General features: G+C 44.4%; 1 protein-coding gene across 1 annotated transcript in view; it reads left to right on the forward strand.

The window, feature by feature from the left end:
- LOC115077729 (vomeronasal type-2 receptor 26-like) overlaps positions 1–15,296 on the forward strand; it is a 187,645-nt gene that overhangs the window by 115,247 nt on the left and 57,102 nt on the right. The gene's annotated exons all lie outside the window — the stretch shown is intronic.

A 15,296-nucleotide genomic window follows, 5' to 3' on the forward strand; every position in this document is an offset into this window, starting at 1 on the left:
AAATAGCCCTGAGACCAACGCAATCATCCAGCGCTCTTCCTTCCACTCCAGCAATCATCCAGCGCTCTTCCTTCCACTCCAGCAATCATCCAGCACTCTTCCTTCCACTCCAGCAATCATCCAGCGCTCTTCCTTCCACTCCAGCAATCATCCAGCGCTCTTCCTTCCACTCCAGCAATCATCCAGCGCTCTTCCTTCCACTCCAGCAAGCATCCAGCGCTCTTCCTTCCACTCCAGCAAGCATCCAGCGCTCACCCCTCCAAGCCTCAATGCCTACTGGTCTCCCTATTCCAATTCTCCAACAAAGGTCATTTCTCATTAGAAACCCATCAGTGTTTTCACGGCCAACTACCTATAAATCACTCATCCCTATCATGATTTCCCCCCTTACACAGACACTAGGCCTGGCTCTTTTCTCTCTGATTTTATTCAACGCTCAATCCCTTACCAAAAAAACACTAATACTTAATGACCTTCTACTGGACACCAAACCCGACCTCTGTGCAATTACTGAAACATGGCTTAAACAGACGGACACCGCACTAATAAACCAACTTCCTACGGAATCCCATGACTTCTTCTCTATTCCCAGACAGAAAAGAAAGGGTGGGGGTATTCTCCTTGCAGCCAAAAAAGAGCTGAGACTTACTCAATTCCCAATTCATTCTCCCACAAAAATTGAAGCCGGATTTTTCAAATCTGACCAGCTACAAATCATTCTAGTCTACGCCCCTCCGGGACTGCTGGAATCAGATGCCTCCCCCATTCTAGAAATAATAGCTACTAACCTAAATCTTGCGGTTCCAGCCATCATTTTGGGAGACTTCAACTTACATGTTGATGACCCCTCTCCATCTACAAACTGTGAAACTTTCCTAAATGCAATGACCGCCATGGGATTCAAGCAGATAATCAACAACCCTACTCACAGAGCAGGACACACTTTGGATCTCATTTTTGTAAACTCAGGCATCGCGTACTCAGTCAGCACCCCCCATATGCAAAATAGTCCCCTGGTCAGACCATGCTTTAATTTCTACCACTTTTTCGCTGGCACAATCTAACATCAAACAAGATCTTCAACCTCAATTTACTTACAGAAACCTATGTTCATCAGATGAACTTCACGAACACCTTGTCCTAGAACTCCCCCACATAGACATCTCCACTCCCAACACGGCTCTCCACTCATGGTCCAACATCACAGAATCGGCAGCTAATAAACTCTGCCCACTGGCAACAAAAAAACCTAAACATAATGCCGCCAGAAGACAACCCTGGTTTAATGACCAACTACAAAAACTCAAGCTTTCACTGAGACAAAAAGAAAATAAATGGCGTAAAGCACCATCACCGACCTCTCTCTCAGCTTACAAACTTGCTCTTCACATCTACAAGAGCGCCACACTAAAAACAAAAAGGGACTACTACGCTCACAAGATACATCACCTCATCTTCGATTCAAAAGCCCTCTTTACTTACGTCTCGAACTTAACTCAACCCAATTCTCCGGACATCCCACTCAACCAAGCGCACGAAAAAGCTGAGGAGCTGGCCATCTTCTTCAGTAACAAAATTTCCAACCTGCAATCTCAACTAAAAACGAATACCCTAGCCCCACCCAGCACATTCCGCCATCACTGCAATGACATGGCTATACAAGCCTTCGAACCCATTGCAATATCAGAGACCAAGTTAGTATTGAAGAGAATGAAACCATCATCCCACCCATTTGACCAGATCCCTCCCAAACTACTGCTGCTAATTCCAGATACCATCTCCAAAACCCTAACTGACATTATCAATTGTTCCTTAGCCCAAGGAATTTATCCAGACGACCTGAAAGTTGCTTCTATCAAAACCCTATTAAAAAAACCGAACCTTAATCCTAAAGATCCATCCAACTTCCTCCCAATATCCAACCTTCCTTTTATAGCCAAGGTTACAGAAAAATTAGTCAACACCAGATTATCAGAATACCTCAAAGACAACAACATATTATTCCCCACTCAATACGGCTTCCGAAAATCTTTAAGTACAGAATCACTTCTCATATCTCTGACAGATTACCTCATCATGGGCCACGATAAAGGTCACGCCTACTTGCTGATACTCCTCGACCTATCGGCGGCCTTTGACACCGTGAATCACTCCCTTCTCCTAAATCAACTAGCGAACATCGGAATTACAGGCTCTGCTCTTGCCTGGTTCAAATCATTCTTGGGAAACAGAGGATATAAAGTCAAAATACATAACAAAGAATCACAGTTTTACCCTTCTTCGCTAGGTGTTCCACAGGGCTCCTCTCTCTCCCCCACGCTCTTTAACATTTACCTCCTACCCCTATGTCAACTATTAACTAATCTTAACCTCAAATACTTTCTATACGCAGATGACATCCAGATTGTCATCCCTATCAAAGAATCCCTTACAAAAACTATCAAAATCTGGGAAAACTGTCTTCAAAATATTGACAACCTCCTCTCCAGCCTAAATCTAATCTTAAATTCCGCTAAAACCGAAGTCCTCATAATTTCCCCTGAAAACAGTAACCTCACCTCAAATCCTCCAACCGGCTTTCAAACTTCACATGTAAGAGACCTAGGAGCCATTATCGACAATCGGCTAAATCTAAAATCTTTTATTAATCAAACCACGAAGGACTGCTTTTATAAATTACACGTCTTAAAAAGAATCAAACCACTTTTCCATTTCCACGATTACAGAACAGTTTTGCAATCAATAATCTTCTCTAAGTTAGATTATTGCAATTCTATTCTATTAGGTCTCCCGTCTTCTCATACTAAACCTCTTCAGATGGTTCAGAACACGGCGGCCAGAATTTTGACAAACACAAGAAGAAGAGACCACATATCTCCGATTCTCAAAGACTTACATTGGCTGCCAGTGCACTATAGAATCTTATATAAATCCATTACTACCATCTACAAAGCATTCCATCAACTCTCTCCGCTTAACCTCCAAATCCCATTTAAAAAACATACCTCTATCAGACCTATCAGAGAGTCCTACAGAGACTCATTACAGGCGCCTCCTGCAAAAACCTTTAACCATAGGACTCTCAGAGACAGGGCTTTCTCTACAGCAGGACCTACCTTGTGGAATTCTATACCACCAGAACTGAGACAGGAACCTTGCCTCCCCACTTTCAGAAAAAGACTTAAAACCTGGCTATTCTTGAAAGCCTTTCCAGACACCAACTGAACCCACTCTCAACTTAAGCAACTAAGAACTCCCGTCAGAGTAATCAACAACCTTTGACAACTCAATAATGTTCTCTCTTTTTTAATGAGGCAGGTTTATTTACCTTGGTTCTATTTACCTTGGTCATTCTTTTGTTATCTCAGTGTTAATCTCTCTTTTGCCTTCTCTTCATTCCAAGTTGCATTTTATCCCTGTTTTATTGTAACTGCTACCTTATTCTTCTATCACATGTTAATGTTTTTAATTTATTAAGTATTTATTCTGTTGTCACACCTTGTTATTTGTAAACCGGCATGATGGGACTCCCATCGCGAATGCCGGTATATAAGAAATTTAAATAAATAAAATAAATAAAAAAAATAAATAAATGACACTGATGGCAAAGACAGGATTGGGTGGTGCACATACTTAGACCCACTGGGGAAAGCAGTGAGAAAGGGAAGCAATCCAGGGACTTTACTACCTCGGCATAACTTTATTCCAGGCTGGGCAGGAGTTGTCAGTGGCTTTGTCTGTATTTGCTGTAGTCTTGGCCTTTGAGGGAGGCAGAAGCAGGTGTGGGGAAGGAGATAAAAGTCTGCAGCAGAAGCACAACAGAGGAAAACAGAACGAGAATGAGGGGGGAGTAAAGAGGAAATGCAAGACAGGATTGAAACGGGATGGGAAGAGGAGAGCGCTGCACCAATGTGTCTATGGGGGGAGGGGAGAGAAGAAGGCTCTGGGGTGTGGAGTGGAGGAGGAGAGTGAGAGCAGTATTCTGGGCTGGACTGGTGTCGATCATGTACACTAACTATGGAAGAAATAAACTCAGCTTGTATTCAATGAGGGATGACTCAGAACCAACCTCAGGAAATATTTCTTCACGGAGAGGGTGGTGGATGCCTGGAATGCCCTTCTAGGGGCAGTGCTAAAGAATTCAAAGGTGCATGGGATAAGCACTGTGTATCGCTAAAGGCTAGAGGATGGACAGGAGGAAAAGGGTGCAGTGGTTACTACTCTAACAGAAGGTTTGGGGAATTGTGGATTACTACCCTTAACCAAAAAGCCGTGAAGCTTTCATGCACCTGCAACATTGCTCTCCACTTCAAAAGGCAGAGGGAAAAGGGGAAGTGGATTCAGACCACAACCAATGAGGGCCACAAATGTTATGGTCTGGGGAACTGATAAGCACGGGGATAACCTGCACAGAGCAGTAGTTACCTCCCTTAACAGAGGTCATGGGATTACATCCCTTAACTAATAAGGCTTGATGCTTTTGAAGCAACTGTAACTTCACTTTCCAATTTGACGGTGGGAGGGGAAGGGAAGAGGAATTGGATTTAGAAGTAAACCAACACGGCCCTGACTTGAACGCTCTGGGATACTGATTTGCAGATGTAAAGAAAAAAAACACAGGACTGATACACTGGCCAAGTTCATAAACAAAGCACGTCAAGCATCACTGTCTAAATTTTCAGAAAGGCTCATCACCCAGTAAAAGAGAAATATGCAAATAACCTGAACGGTGTGGCAAATAGTAATACTTCCATAAGAAGCTTGCTGAGCAGCCTGGATGGACCATTTGGTCCTTTTCTGCCATTATTATACTATGTTACTATATTACTATAGATTCCATCAACCCCATTTCCAAAATCAAATTATTAAGCAGGAGAACAAAAAATTATTTTATGACGATGGGGAGTGCACATCCAAATGTAAAAAACCTATAGAACACTACTCATCAAAATTTTCTCCAGCACAGACTACTGTAATTCCCTTCTATTAGGACTCCCAAACACAACATTAAGACCACTCCAAATACTTCAAAACACAGCAGCTAGAATACTAACTGGAAAAAGGAGGAGGGACCATATAACTGAAACCCTGGTGGAACTACATTGGTTACCTATCGAACACAGAATTAAATACAAAACCCTATGTACCATACATAAACTAATACATGATGAGAAATCGGACTGGCTAAACACAGCATTAAGAGTACACGTCCCACACAGAAACCTCAGATCTGCAAATAAAGCACTCTTAACCATTCCTTCAGTAAAAATGTCAAGATTAACCCAAGTGAGAGAAAGGGTCTTCGCACTAGCAGGCCCTATACTTTGGAACACAATGCCTCTAGAGATCAGATTGCAAAGAGATCTCAAAGCATTTAAGAAAAGTTTAAAAACATGGCTTTTCAAACAAGCATTTTATAAAGAGACGGGAGAATAGGAAATATTTAGAAACAGGCAGAAGAACACCGGCAGACAGCATTTAGGATTGTACAGTAGAGAGGTCCGTGAACTCTACATCACTATAAACATAATTGTAAAACTATGAATAGTGAATTTTACCCGTGAACAGTACCTTACTAGTACATTTGGTCATGACCTTCTCCACTAAACAATTGATTGTCCTTAATGATATATTGTAACCGAACCTTTAGCGGCACCTGTTAGAATGTACTACTGTACGCCCTCACCTACATTAATTTATGTGCCTACATGTAAACCGTTGCGATGGTATATAACTTAGCGATGGTATAGAAAAGATTTCAAATAAATTAAATAAAAAATAAAGCATCTAATTTTTAAATTAAAAAGAAAACTGCTCATAGAGCAAACTACGTGCAACAACCATCTTAATAAGGTGTTCCTAACCATAAAAAGAGTGAAAAAGACTTGATCATCTCAAAAATGTGTTTCGGCCACAATGGCAGACTTAAGTATAATCATTACAAGCCAAAAATCACTCCTGCTGCCCATGTCTATAAATCTGCAATAAACAAAATTCGAATTTATAACTTGTAAGAGCAATCAATTCCCTAGATTTTGGTTCAAATTTTAAAACAGTGCTTGCACAATCCCAAACTTTAGCAGCTCCTCAGTTAGTACATCATACTATCAATCATGTAAAGCAGGTCTTATATTTTAAAGGCCACTCCTTAACCAATGTAACATTTATATCATTTACAACCCAAGAAAGAGATCTAGGTGTCATAGTGGATAACACACTGAAATCGTCGGTGCAGTGTGCTGCGGCAGTCAAAAAAGCAAACAGAATGTTGGGAATTATTAGAAAAGGAATGGTGAATAAAACGGAAAATGTCATAATGCCTCTGTATCGCACCTTGAATACTGTGTACAATTCTGGTCGCCGCATCTCAAAAAAGATATAATTGCGATGGAGAAGGCACAGAGAAGGGCTACCAAAATGATAAGGGGAATGGAACAACCCCCTATGAGGAAAGACTAAAGAGGTTAGGACTTTTCAGCTTGGAAAAGAGACGACTGAGGGGGGATATGATAGAGGTGTTTAAAATCATGAGAGGTCTAGAACGGGTAGATGTGAATCGGTTATTTACTCTTTCGGATAGTAGAAAGACTAGGGGGCACTCCATGAAGTTAGCATGGGGCACATTTAAAACTAATCGGAGAAAGTTCTTTTTTACTCAACGCACAATTAAACTCTGGAATTTGTTGCCAGCGAATGTAGTTAGTGCAGTTAGTATTAGAGATGTGAATCGTGTCATCGATCGTCTTAACGATCGATTTCGGCTGGGAGGGGGAGGGAATCGTATTGTCGCCATTTGGAAGTTTAAATTATCGTGAAAATCGTTAAAATCGTGAACCGTCACAATAAAACACCCTAAAACCCACCCCGACCCTTTCAAATAAATCCCCCACCCTCCCGAACCCCCCCAAAATGCCTTAAATTACCTGGGGGTCCAGCGGGGGTCCGGAACGACCTCCTGCAATCGAATCGTGTTGTCTTCAGCCGGCGCCATAGACCAACACGATTCGACTGCAGGAGGTCGTTCCGGACCCCCGCTGGACTTTCGGCAAGTCTTGTGGGGGTCAAGAGGCCCCCCCAAGCTGGCCAAAAGTCCGTGGGGGTCCAGCAGGGGTCCGGGAGCGATCTGCTGCCGCGAATCGTTTTTCCGTACGGAAAATGGCGCCGGCAGGAGATCGACTACAGGAGGGTCGCTCCGGACCCCGCTGGACTTTTGGCAAGTCTTGTGGGGGTCAGGAGGCCCCCCCCAAGCTGGCCAAAAGTCCCTGGGGGTCCGGGAGCGATCTGCTGCCGATCTGCTGCCGCGAATAGATTTTGCGATTCGCGGCAGCAGATCGCTCCCGAACCCCCAGGGACTTTTGGCCAGCTTGGGGGGGGGGCTCATGACCCCCACAAGACTTGCCAAAAGTCCAGCGGGGGTCCGGAGTGACCTCCTGCAGTCGATCTCCTGCCGGCGCCATTTTCCGTACGGAAAAACGATTTGCGGCAGATCGCTCCCAGACCCCCGCTGGACCCCCAGGGACATTTGGCCAGCTTGTGGGGGCCTCCTGACCCCCACAAGACTTGCCAAAAGTCCATCGGGGGTCCGGAACGACCTCCTGCAGTCGAATCGTGTTGGTCTATGGCCGGCGCCATTTTGCAAAATGGCGGCGCAAAATGGCGCCGGCTGAAGACAACACGATTCGATTGCAGGAGGTCGTTCCGGACCCCCGCTGGACCCCCAGGTAATTTAAGGCATTTTGGGGGGGTTCGGGAGTTTGGGGGATTTATTTGAAAGGGTCGGGGTGGGTTTTAGGGTGTTTTAGTGTGCCGGTTTTCCCACCCTCCCCCTTCCCCTCCCCCCTCCCCCGATTTACGATTTTTTGACGATAAATCGGGGGAATTGTTATTGTATCGTGGCTCTAACGATTTTTAACGATTTAAAATATATCGGACGATATTTTAAATCGTCAAAAAACGATTCACATCCCTAGTTAGTATAGCTGTGTTTAAAAAAGGATTGGATAAGTTCTTGGAGGAGAAGTCCATTACCTGCTATTAAGTTCACTTAGAGAATAGCCACTGCCATTAGCAATGGTTACATGGAATAGACTTAGATTTTGGGTACTTGCCAGGTTCTTATGGCCTGGATTGGCCACTGTTGGAAACAGGATGCTGGGCTTGATGGACCCTTGGTCTGACCCAGTATGGCATTTTCTTATGTTCTTCTTATGTTCTTCTTATGTTTTTACTTACAAAATTCCCCTTCAAAGAGCCTCTGTTTCACTCTATTTGAGTTTCCTCAGGGGTTTATTACTAAGAAAGTTGCATTTATCATGAACACCAAAGCTGCGGTCCTTCCTATCTTTAGTCAGATTAAACATAAGAACATGCCATATTGGGTTAGACCAAGGGTCCATCAAGCCCAGCATCCTGATTCCAACAGTGGCCAATCCAGGCCATAAGAACCTGGCAAGTACCCCAAAACTAAGTTTATTCCATGTTACTGTTGCTAGTAATAGCAGTGGCTATTTTCTAAGTCAACAAGCAGACTGTGATACATTACAGGAGGACCTTGCAAGACTGGAAGATTGGGCATCCAAATGGCAGATGAAATTTAATGTGGACAAGTGCAAGGTGTTGCATATAGGGAAAAATAACCCTTGCTGTAGTTACACGATGTTAGGTTCCATATTAGGAGCTACCACCCAGGAACAAGATCTAGGCATCATAGTGGATAATACTTTAAAATCGTCAGCTCAGTGTGCTGCAGCAGTCAAAAAAGCAAATAGAATGTTAGGAATTATTAGGAAGGGAATGGCTAATAGAACGGAAAATGTCATAATGCCTTTGTATCGCTCCATGGTTAGACCGTACCTTGAATACTGTGTACAATTCTGGTCGCCGCATCTCAAAAAAGGTATAGTTGCGATGGAGAAGGTACAGAGAAGGGCAACCAAAATGATAAAGGGGATGGAACAGCTCCCCTATGAGGAAAGGCTGAAGAGGTTAGGGCTGTTCAGCTTGGAGAAGAGATGGCTGAGGGAGGATATGATAGAGGTCTTTAAGATCATGAGAGGTCTTGAATGAGTAGATGTGACTCGGTTATTTACACTTTCGAATAATAGAAGGACTAGGGGGCATTCCATGAAGTTAGCAAGTAACACATTTAAGACTAATCGGAGAAAATTCTTTTTCACTCAATGCACAATAAAGCTCTGGAATTTGTTGCCAGAGGAGGTGGTTAGTGCAGTTAGTTTATCAGGGTTCAAAAAAGGTTTGGATAAGTTCTTGGAGAAGTCCATTAATGGCTATTAATCAATTATACTTAGGGAATAGCCACTCCTATTAATTGCATCAGTAGCATGGGTTCTTCTTAGTGTTTGCGTAATTGCCAGGTTCTTGTGGCCTGGTTTTGGCCTCTGTTGGAAACAGGATGCTGGGCTTGATGGACCCTTGGTCTGACCCAGCATGGCAATTTCTTATGTTCTTATGTTCTTAACTTCATTAATAGCAGCTAATGGACTTCTCCTCCAAGAACTTATCCAATCATTTTTTAAACACAGCTACACTAAATGCACTAACCACATCCTCTGGCAAGAAATTCCAGAGTTTAATTGTGCATTGAGTGAAAAAGAACTTCCTCCGATTAATTTTAAATGTGCCACATGCTAACTTCATGGAGTGCCCCCTAAACTTTCTATTATCTGAAATAGCAAATAATGGATCCACATTTACCTGTTCTAGACCTCTCCTGATTTTAAAGACCTCTATCAAATCCCCCCTCAGCTGCCTCTTCTCCAAGAGGTCCTAACCTCTTTAGTCTTTCCTCATAGGGGAGCTGTTCCATTCCCCTTATCATGTTGGTCGCCCTTCTCTGTACCTTCTCCATCACAACTATATCTTTTTTGAGATGCGGTGACCAGAATTGTACACAATATTCCGGGTGTGGTCTCACCATGGAGCAATGCAGAGGCATTATGGCATTTTCCATTTTATTCACCATTCCCTTTCTAATAATTCCCAACATTCTGTTTGCTTTTTTGACTGCCACAGCACACTGAACCAATTTCAATGTATTATCCACTATGACAACTAGATCTCCAAATATTTCTTAGCATTTGACAGCAAGTCTTAGCAATCACCTCTTGAATGGCTGAAACTCTTTCTGTAAAATAAAAACAATCACTAGGTAGCAGATATCATACTATCAGTCACTTGAAAAATCACCTAATTCTTTTAAATATGACAGTTTCCAAACATGGCCACCATGTTCAGAAGTCAGACTTTTCCAAGTGACTCATGGTTTGCTACCAATCAGTTGCATAGGCCCATGCTGTGCCTTGGCCTAAGATTAGGGTAAGATGATGGGACCGGGCCCATAGGTACAGTCCAAATTCCGGCTTCTCGATCTAGACCCAGACCCAATGCTGGGGCCTGAGCCTAGGCAAAGGCCCAGTGCTGTCACGGGCCTGAAGGCTGGGTCCCAGCACCTAAGCCTTGGACTGGAACCAAATCCCTGCCCAGAAGCCTGGTCTCGGTGCCAGGACCTCAGCCCAGGCTAATGCCCATGAATGGCACCAGGACCTAGCCTGGTTTAGACAGGTAGGTATTGGCCTAGGCCCAAATCCAAACCCAGGCCCAGAGGCCAGAGAGCAGGCTGCAGAGTGCCTCTTCTTTCTTCTTAAAATGGATCTCTCCTTAGCTGGGAGGATTTGGTAGGGGAATGGAGAATGGAGTTTGGTGGGAGAATGGAGAACTCCAACCAAAACAGGCATCAAACAAAAGAAAAGAAGAGTAAAAAACAAAACAAAAAAAATTACATTATTTTTGCTTAGGGCATCCCTAATAGGAAAGTGCATTAATTCCATATGATTGCTGAAACTGGATGACTGAGGCCATTTTTGGTTCAAGCCAAATGTAATGAACTGGAAATGGCCTCTCATGAAAATTTAAAAACATTTTCACATATTTTTGTTTTTCTGTGGTTAGAAATGTTTTTTTTTAAAAAGTGCTTTCTGAAAACAAGAAGACCCACATCTCACCCCCACCAGAAGTCTCAGGGCCCAGGCATTGCTCAGCTGGGGCCTCTCTTTGCTCCTCTGACCCTCCTTCCTCCCACCAAAAGATTACTCAGGGTGCAGAGCTTCCTCGGTCCTTCTGACCTCACAACCCTTCCAAAAATCATCGCGGATGCAGGGTGGGGCCTTACCAGTTCCCACTGACCCCTTCCATGGGGTGTTGATGGTTGTAAAGAAAAGGCATAATTTTCACTGGCTCCTGCCCCCCTGAGTAGCACTGAAGTGATGTCACTTCCACGCATGCCTTATGTTTTTCTGGTGCCACCATTTTTAAAAAGACTGTGACAGGAGGGAGTGGGGAGGCATTGCTTCTGCTCTTTTAAAATTACTGGGGCCCCATATAATTTTCTTCTAATTATTTCTTTTACAAGTACAGTGGAAACTCAGAACACTGCCAATACCTTCCCCAGCTGTTGCACATCTGTGAAAATATTCCCCTAGCTTGGATAAGATATAAAGATGCCAGGGATTTGTTCATCTCAGCAGGTGAGTGATCAGCTACAAGCAGGTGCATTTTTGAAACAGTGACCATGGCTTTAGGAATCTAAAACGTGAGTGGCTACAAAGGTGGAGAAAGGGAAGGGAGACAAAGTAGAAGCTTAGAACTGATGCTCAGATCTAGGCCCCTAACTCTAGATGCATTAAGCCACCATTTTTATTTTTTTGCAGGAGGGGGTTCCACTATCATGGAGAGGGGGGAGCTGTTATAGTGGAGCCCTCCAATGAAAGAATTGTACAGCTCTATGACACATTTTTTAGTATTATGGTCAAACACTGTGGGACAAAAGAATGCAGCGAGCAGTGAGCCCAGAACCTCAAGGGACCACCATCACCTTAAAGGACCACTTCCTAAAAAGTAAAACAATGCTGCCACTAAAGAAAAAGTTGAACTGGGTTCAGGGCTTGCGCCAGTCACACGACAGGGGCAAGGTTATGTCAGCACAATTTTGAAAAATGTCATCAACCAGGTGGGGTGCTAGGGGGCTCGCCAGCCCCAACAGGAGACCGGATTCATTCTTTCAAGGGGCAGGGGTTCCGGGGGGGGGGGGGGGGGTTAGGGATGGGGGTCCCTGTCATCATGGAAGCATGGATTGGATTCAGAAACCTAGGAATAAATGGATTACTGTGGGCTCTGGCAGAATAAGGGTTGTGAAAGACACTGATTATCCCCACAGTTATCCTTACAATGCCATATAGATAATTTTAATTCCTGGCTCAAAGCTCAAAGTCTGAGATATGGAAAGTGGTTTTGGATATATTGGAGGCTGGGGCCTTGTATGGAGCAATGAAAGGATGGACTACATTTGTCTGTGGCAGGAAAGAGGATGCTAAGTGAAAAACTCAGATCATAATTCATCAGGCATTTAAATTAGGAAGCAGGGGTGACAGGAGGTGGCCAGTGAAATTGGCATGTCACCTCCCAGAAATACAGGAAGTGGGAAGAGAGAAACAAAATCATCAGTTAAAAAAAAATCAAACAGCAAGAAAAATGATTAGGAAAAGTAGCTACAAAGCCATGACCACAAATGCTTGTAGTCTAAGTAATATAATCTCAGACTTGCAGGCCCTAATTTTGGAGGTGGATTTGGACATTGTTGCTGTTACAGAGACATTGTTCACTGAGTCTGATGACTGGGTTACTGCCATCCCAGGCTATAAATTGATAAGGAAGAACAGAGAGGACAGAGAAGGGAGAGGAGAAGCCCTTTATGTAAAAAACAATATCCAATTATACTCCAACAAACTGCTTAAACAGTGTATCTCATTACATGAACAACTATGACATACCGTAGTGAGGGCAAAAGTAGCGCCGGCGCCATTTTGAATATTGGCAATATGGCCCGAGTGCAGGAGGTCGCTCCCGAACCCCCGCTGGACTTTTGGAAAGTCTTGTGATTGGTTAAACACAGCATTACGGGTACACACTCCACACAGGAACCTCCGATCAGCATATAAAGCATTCCTAACCATTCCATCAGTTAAAACAGCAAGACTGACCCAAATGAGAGAAAGAGCCCTATCACTAGCAGGACCCATAATCTGGCAACTACACCAGCGAGACAGGAAAATGCAGGCAGGGTTCTTTGTCACAGATTGGTTAAGGCAATAAGCGATGGGCGGTTTAAGAACATCCGATGTTTTGCACACACTCTGCACCTGGTAGTCAAGTCAGCTCTGGGCTTGGAGTCCAATGACAAGGAGAATGAATACCTGCATAGGTTAATACAGAAGTGCAGGAACATAGCAGCACACTTCCACAGAAGTGTCAGGGCGGGGCAGGTTCTCCAACAAAAGCAGACTGATTTGGAGATGCCTCAGAAGCGTCTCATTCAAGACGTTGCCACCCGGTGGAATTCCACCTTTATGATGCTGGAGAGGTTACTGGAGCTGCAGACACCCCTTCATGAACTTTCTGGTAGAATGGACATAGGTGTGCAGAATCCCCTAGGGCATCATGATTGGTTAGTCATGAGTCAGCTGGTAAAAATCCTGCAGCCCTTCAAGGATGTCACGGAGGAGCTGAGTTCCAGAAGTGCCACCTTGGCTGACATCATCCCTATAGTTAAATTCCTGGATGAACATTTGGAGGCCTTTAAACGGGAAGAGGGAATGACTGCTGAGGTGCTGCAGTGTCTGGACGTTTTGTAGCAGCAGGTGAAAGACAGATTAAGGACTTTAACAGACGACCGCACATACATGCTCGCCTCTGTCTGTGATCCCTGTGTGAAAGATAAACTCGCCCAACAGACCAATTGTCTGTCATTTGTGAAGGAGCTGCTGTTAGCAAAGGTCCGTGAACAGGAGCGCCAAAGGCGGAGACAGACTAGGCTTGAAGAAGAGGTGGAAACAGCAGGCACGTCAGAGAGTTGTGGTGCTAGCCCAGGCAGGAGTAGGACTGTGTAGTACCTCCTCCTCCACGTCAGAATGCCCAAGGCATGTTGGCCATAAAGATTCATCAGTTGTGCAACGGGCGAGAGAGAAAGTAGCTGGATTGAGTGACTCTGAGCCCTCCCAAGCACAGGAAGAGACAGCAGCACAGTTGTCAGTGACACGGTATCTCTCAGAGCAGATAGAGAAAATGCAGACAGATCCGCTGGCATATTGGGCACACAAGTCCATTGTCTGGCCACACCTAGCCAAAGTGGCTCAGCAATATCTGTCATGTCCACCAATCAGTGTGCCCAGCAAACGTGTCTTTTCAATGACAGGGGATATCATGAGCCCTCACCGCTCAAGGTTGGCACCAGAGTTGATGGAAATGCTAGTGTTTTTGAAAGTAAACCTGCCTTTGCTTGGCTTTCCAAATTTTCCCTGTGAATGGCAAGATGAATAAAAGCTATTCAAAGCCTTGCATCAGCTCCAATTGCCTCCTATGCTCCAGATAATGTAAGCACTGCAGCACATGTTTCTGACATGAATCGTGTGCCTGACTGTCTACTGTGCAGGCCTTGTGTTCCTACCAGTATTTGACCTCGATAGCTGTGCCTGTTCATTCAGGCCTTGTGATCCTACCGGTGTTTGACTTCGATAGCTGCACCTGTTCATCCAGGCCTTGTGTTCCTACCAGTATTTGACCTCAATTGCTATGCCTGTCAGTCCAGGCATTGTGTTTCTACCAGTGTTTGACCTCGATTGCTGTGCCTGTTCATCCAGGCCTTGTGTTCCTAAAAGTGTTTGACCTCGATTGCTGCGCCCGTTCATCAAGGCCTTGTGTCCCTAGGTGGGATTGACCTCTGTCCTCGGCTGCTGAGCCTGTCCATCCAGGCTTTGTGTCCTACAAGGGTTTCACTTAGATTGTATGCCCTCTGGGGATAGGGAAATACCCACAGTACCTGAGTGTAATCAACTATGAAGTGCTGGAAACGTTTTAAAATAAGAATATAAATAAATTTAAAAAAAATGACTATCCATGTCCATCCAGGCCTTGTGTTCCTAAAAGTGTTTGACCTCGATAGCTGTGCCTGTCAGTCCAGGCATTGTGTTCCTAAAAGTCTTTGACCTCGATAGCTGTGCCTGTCAGTCCAGGCCTTGTGTTCCTAAAAGTGTTTGACCTCGATGGCTGCGCCTGTTCATCCAGGCCTTGTGTTCCTAAAAGTGTTTGACCTCGATTGCTGCGCCCGTTCATCAAGGCCTTGTGTCCCTAGGTGGGATTGACCTCTGTCCTCGGCTGCTGAGCCTGTCCATCCAGGCTTTGTGTCCTACAAGGGTTTCACTTAGATTGTATGCCCTCTGGGGATA

Source organism: Rhinatrema bivittatum, chromosome 16 (genome assembly GCF_901001135.1).
Source record: "Rhinatrema bivittatum chromosome 16, aRhiBiv1.1, whole genome shotgun sequence".
Taxonomy (NCBI): Eukaryota; Metazoa; Chordata; class Amphibia; order Gymnophiona; family Rhinatrematidae; genus Rhinatrema; species Rhinatrema bivittatum.